We start from the raw sequence: 6085 nt of genomic DNA, 5'->3' as shown, positions 1-6085 counted from the left end.
GCTATTGTTTAGTCTGTTTCCTTGCGCCAACTCGCTAAAGCGTGAGATATCGACAAAGCAAAATAATGATAAAAATAAAGGAAAAATAAATAGATATATATATATATATATATATATATATATATATATATATATATATATATATATATATATATATTATTTTTTTTTCATACTATTCGCCATTTCCCGCGTCAGCGAGGTAGCGTTAAGAACAGAGGACTTGGCCTCTTAGGAAACATCCTCATGCAGCCTCCTTTTCCGTTCCTTCCTTTGGAAAAAAAAAAAAAATAGATGTATATATATATATATATATATATATATATATATATATATATATATATATATATATATATATATAGGGATAGGGGATTAAGAATACTTCCCACGTATTCCCTGCGTGTCGTAGAAGGCGACTAAAAGGGCAGGGAGCGGGGGGCTGGAAATCCTCCCCTCTCGTTTTTTTTTTTTATTTTCCAAAAGAAGGAACAGAGAATTGGGCCAGGTGAGGGTATTCCCTCAAAGGCCCAGTCCTCTGTTCTTAATGCTACCTCGCTAACGCGGGAAATGGCGAATAGTTTAAAAGAAAGAAAAAAGAAAATATATATATATATATATATATATATATATATATATATATATATATATATATATATATATATATATATATATATATATATATATATATATATATATATATATATATATATATATACATATATATATATATATATATATATATATATATATATATATATATATATTCCTCGCGTGTCGTAGAAAGCGACTAGAGGGGACGGGAGCGGGGGGCCGGAAATCCTCCCCTCCTTGTATTAACTTTCTAAAATGGGAAACAGAAGAAGGAGTCACGCGGGGAGTGATCATCCTCCTCGAAGGCTCAGAGTGGGATGCCTAAATGTGTGTGGATGTAACCAAGATGTGAAGAAAGGAGAGATAGGTAGTATGTTTGAGGAAAGGAACCTGGATGTTTTGGCTCTGAGTGAAACGAAGCTCAAGGGTAAAGGGGAAGAGTGGTTTGGAAATGTCTGGGGAGTGAAGTCAGGGGTTAGTGAGAGGACAAGAGCAAGGGAAGGAGTAGCAATACTCCTGAAACAGGAGTTGTGGGAGTATGTGATAGAATGCAAGAAAGTAAATTCTCGATTAATATGGGTAAAACTGAAAGTTGATGGAGAGAGGTGGGTGATTATTGGTGCATATGCACCTGGGCATGAGAAGAAAGATCATGAGAGGCAAGTGTTTTGGGAGCAGCTAAATGAGTGTGTTATCGGTTTTGATGCACGAGACCGGGTTATAGTGATGGGTGATTTGAATGCAAAGGTGAGTAATGTGGCAGTTGAGGGAATAATTGGTATGCATGGGGTGTTCAGTGTTGTAAATGGAAATGGTGAAGAGCTTGTAGATTTATGTGCTGAAAAAGGACTGATGATTGGGAATACCTGGTTTAAAAAGCGAGATATACATAAGTATACTTATGTAAGTAGGAGAGATGGCCAGAGAGCGTTATTGGATTACGTGTTAATTGACAGGCGCGCGAAAGAGAGACTTTTGGATGTTAATGTGCTGAGAGGTGCAACTGGAGGGATGTCTGATCATTATCTTGTGGAGGCTAAGGTGAAGATTAGTATGGGTTTTCAGAAAAGAGGAGTGAATGTTGGGGTGAAGAAGGTGGTGAGAGTAAGTGAGCTTGGGAAGGAGACCTGTGTGAGGAAGTACCAGGAGAGACTGTGTACAGAATGGAAAAAGGTGAGAACAATGGAAGTAAGGGGAGTGGGGGAGGAATGGGATGTATTTAGGGAATCAGTGATGGATTGCGCAAAAGATGCTTGTGGCATGAGAAGAGTGGGAGGTGGGCTGTTTAGAAAGGGTAGTGAGTGGTGGGATGAAGAAGTAAGAGTATTAGTGAAAGAGAAGAGAGAGGCATTTGGACGATTTTTGCAGGGAAAAAATGCAATTGAGTGGGAGAAGTATAAAAGAAAGAGACAGGAGGTCAAGAGAAAGGTGCAAGAGGTGAAAAAAAGGGCAAATGAGAGTTGGGGTGAGAGACTATCAGTAAATTTTAGGGAGAATAAAAAGATGTTCTGGAAGGAGGTAAATAGGGTGCGTAAGACAAGGGAGCAAATGGGAACTTCAGTGAAGGGCGCAAATGGGGAGGTGATAACAAGTAGCGGTGATGTGAGAAGGAGATGGAATGAGTATTTTGAAGGTTTGTTGAATGTGTCTGATGACAGAGTGGCAGATATAGGGTGTTTTGGTCGAGGTGGTGTGCAAAGTGAGAGGGTTAGGGAAAATGATTTGGTAAACAGAGAAGAGGTAGTAAAAGCTTTGCGGAAGATGAAAGCCGGCAAGGCAGCAGGTTTGGATGGTATTGCAGTGGAATTTATTAAAAAAGGGGGTGACTGTATTGTTGACTGGTTGGTAAGGTTATTTAATGTATGTATGACTCATGGTGAGGTGCCTGAGGATTGGCGGAATGCGTGCATAGTGCCATTGTACAAAGGCAAAGGGGATAAGAGTGAGTGCTCAAATTACAGAGGTATAAGTTTGTTGAGTATTCCTGGTAAATTATATGGGAGGGTATTGATCGAGAGGGTGAAGGCATGTACAGAGCATCAGATTGGGGAAGAGCAGTGCGGTTTCAGAAGTGGTAGAGGATGTGTGGATCAGGTGTTTGCTTTGAAGAATGTATGTGAGAAATACTTAGAAAAGCAAATGGATTTGTATGTAGCATTTATGGATCTGGAGAAGGCATATGATAGAGTTGATAGAGATGCTCTGTGGAAGGTATTAAGAATATATGGTGTGGGAGGCAAGTTGTTAGAAGCAGTGAAAAGTTTTTATCGAGGATGTAAGGCATGTGTACGTGTAGGAAGAGAGGAAAGTGATTGGTTCTCAGTGAATGTAGGTTTGCGGCAGGGGTGTGTGATGTCTCCATGGTTGTTTAATTTGTTTATGGATGGGGTTGTAAGGGAGGTAAATGCAAGAGTCCTGGAAAGAGGGGCAAGTATGAAGTCTGTTGGGGATGAGAGAGCTTGGGAAGTGAGTCAGTTGTTGTTCGCTGATGATACAGCGCTGGTGGCTGATTCATGTGAGAAACTGCAGAAGCTGGTGACTGAGTTTGGTAAAGTGTGTGGAAGAAGAAAGTTGAGAGTAAATGTGAATAAGAGCAAGGTTATTAGGTACAGTCGGGGTGAGGGTCAAGTCAATTGGGAGGTGAGTTTGAATGGAGAAAAACTGGAGGAAGTGAAGTGTTTTAGATATCTGGGAGTGGATCTGTCAGCGGATGGAACCATGGAAGCGGAAGTGGATCATAGGGTGGGGGAGGGGGCGAAAATTTTGGGAGCCTTGAAAAATGTGTGGAAGTCGAGAACATTATCTCGGAAAGCGAAAATGGGTATGTTTGAGGGAATAGTGGTTCCAACAATGTTGTATGGTTGCGAGGCGTGGGCTATGGATAGAGATGTGCGCAGGAGGATGGATGTGCTGGAAATGAGATGTTTGAGGACAATGTGTGGTGTGAGGTGGTTTGATCGAGTAAGTAACGTAAGGGTAAGAGAGATGTGTGGAAATAAAAAGAGCGTGGTTGAGAGAGCAGAAGAGGGTGTTTTGAAATGGTTTGGGCACATGGAGAGAATGAGTGAGGAAAGATTGACCAAGAGGATATATGTGTCGGAGGTGGAGGGAACGAGGAGAAGAGGGAGACCAAATTGGAGGTGGAAAGATGGAGTGAAAAAGATTTTGTGTGATCGGGGCCTGAACATGCAGGAGGGTGAAAGGAGGGCAAGGAATAGAGTGAATTGGAGTCATGTGGTATACAGGGGTTGACGTGCTGTCAGTGGATTGAATCAAGGCATGTGAAGCGTCTGGGGTAAACCATGGAAAGCTGTGTAGGTATGTATATTTGCGTGTGTGGACGTGTGTATGTACATGTGTATGGGGGGGGGGGGGTTGGGCCATTTCTTTCGTCTGTTTCCTTGCGCTACCTCGCAAACGCGGGAGACAGCGACAAAGTATAAAAAAAAAAAAAAAAAAAAAAAAAAATATATATATATATATATATATATATATATATATATATATATATATATACATATATATATGTATATATACATATATATATATATATATATATATATATATATATATATATATATATATATATATATATATATATATATATATGTATATATATTTATATATATATATATATATATATATATATATATATATATATATATATATATATATATATATATATATATTATCCCTGGGGATAGGGGAAAAAGAATACTTCCCACGTATTCCCTGCGTGTCGTAGAGGGCGACTAAAAGGGAAGGGAGCGGGGGGCTGGAGATCCACCCCTCTCGTTTTTTTTTTTTAATTTTCCAAAAGAAGGAACAGAGAAGAGGGCTAGGTGAGGATATTCCCTCAAAGGCCCAGTCCTCTGTTCTTAACGCTACCTCGCTATCGCGGGAAATGGCGAATAGTATAAAAAAAAAATATATATATATATATATATATATATATATATATATATATATATATATATATATATATATATATATATACATATATATATATATATATATATATATATATATATATATGTAAGGCATGTGTACGTGTAGGAAGAGAGGAAAGTGATTGGTTCTCAGTGAATGTAGGTTTGCGGCAGGGGTGTGTGATGTCTCCATGGTTGTTTAATTTGTTTATGGATGGGGTTGTTAGGGAGGTAAATGCAAGAGTTTTGGAAAGAGGGGCAAGTATGAAGTCTGTTGGGGATGAGAGAGCTTGGGAAGTGAGTCAGTTGTTGTTCGCTGATGATACAGCGCTGGTGGCTGATTCATGTGAGAAACTTCAGAAGCTGGTGACTGAGTTTGGTAAAGTGTGTGGAAGAAGAAAGTTAAGAGTAAATGTGAATAAGAGCAAGGTTATTAGGTACAGTAGGGTTGAGGGTCAAGTCAATTGGGAGGTGAGTTTGAATGGAGAAAAACTGGAGGAAGTGAAGTGTTTTAGATATCTGGGAGTGGATCTGGCAGGGGATGGAGCCATGGAAACGGAAGTGGATCATAGGGTGGGGGAGGGGGCGAAAATTCTGGGGGCCTTGAAGAATGTGTGGAAGTCGAGAACATTATCTCGGAAAGCAAAAGTGGGTATGTTTGAATGAATAGTGGTTCCAACAATGTTGTATGGTTGCGAGGCGTGGGCTATGGATAGAGTTGTGCGCAGGAGTATGGATGTGCTGGAAATGAGATGTTTGAGGACAATGTGTGGTGTGAGGTGGTTTGATCGAGTGAGTAACGTAAGGGTAAGAGAGATGTGTGGAAATAAAAAGAGCGTGGTTGAGAGAGCAGAAGAGGGTGTTTTGAAGTGGTTTGGGCACATGGAGAGGATGAGTGAGGAAAGATTGACCAAGAGGATATATGTGTCGGAGGTGGAGGGAGAAAGGAGAAGAGGGAGACCAAATTGGAGGTGGAAAGATGTAGTGAAAAAGATTTTGTGTGATCGGGGCCTGAACATGCAGGAGGGTGAAAGGAGGGCAAGGAATAGAGTGAATTGGAGCGATGTTGTATACCGGGGTTGATGTGCTGTCAGTGGATTGAATCAAAGTATGTGAAGCGTCTGGGGTAAACCATGGAAAGCTGTGTAGGTATGTATATTTGCGTGTGTGGACGTATGTATATACATGTGTAGGGGGGGGGGGTTGGGCCATTTCTTTCGTCTGTTTCCTTGCGCTACCTCGCAAACGCGGGAGACAGCGACAAAGTATAAAAAAAAAAGAAATATATATATATATATATATATATATATATATATTTTTTTTTTCAAACTATTTGCCATTTCCCGCGTTAGCGAGGTATCGTTAAGAACAGAGAACTGGGCCACTGAGGGAATATCCTCACCTGGCCCCCTTCTCTGTTCCTTCTTTTGGAAAATTAAAAAAAAGAAATTGAGAGGTTAGGATTTCCAGCCCCCCGCTCCCTCCCCTTTTAGTCGCTTTCTACGACACGCAGGGAATACGTGGGAAGTATTCTTTCTCCCCTATCCCCAGGGATAATATATATATAT

The sequence above is a fragment of the Panulirus ornatus genome, chromosome 46 (genome assembly GCF_036320965.1).
Source record: "Panulirus ornatus isolate Po-2019 chromosome 46, ASM3632096v1, whole genome shotgun sequence".
NCBI lineage: Eukaryota > Metazoa > Arthropoda > Malacostraca > Decapoda > Palinuridae > Panulirus > Panulirus ornatus.
This window is presented reverse-complemented; position numbering follows the sequence as displayed.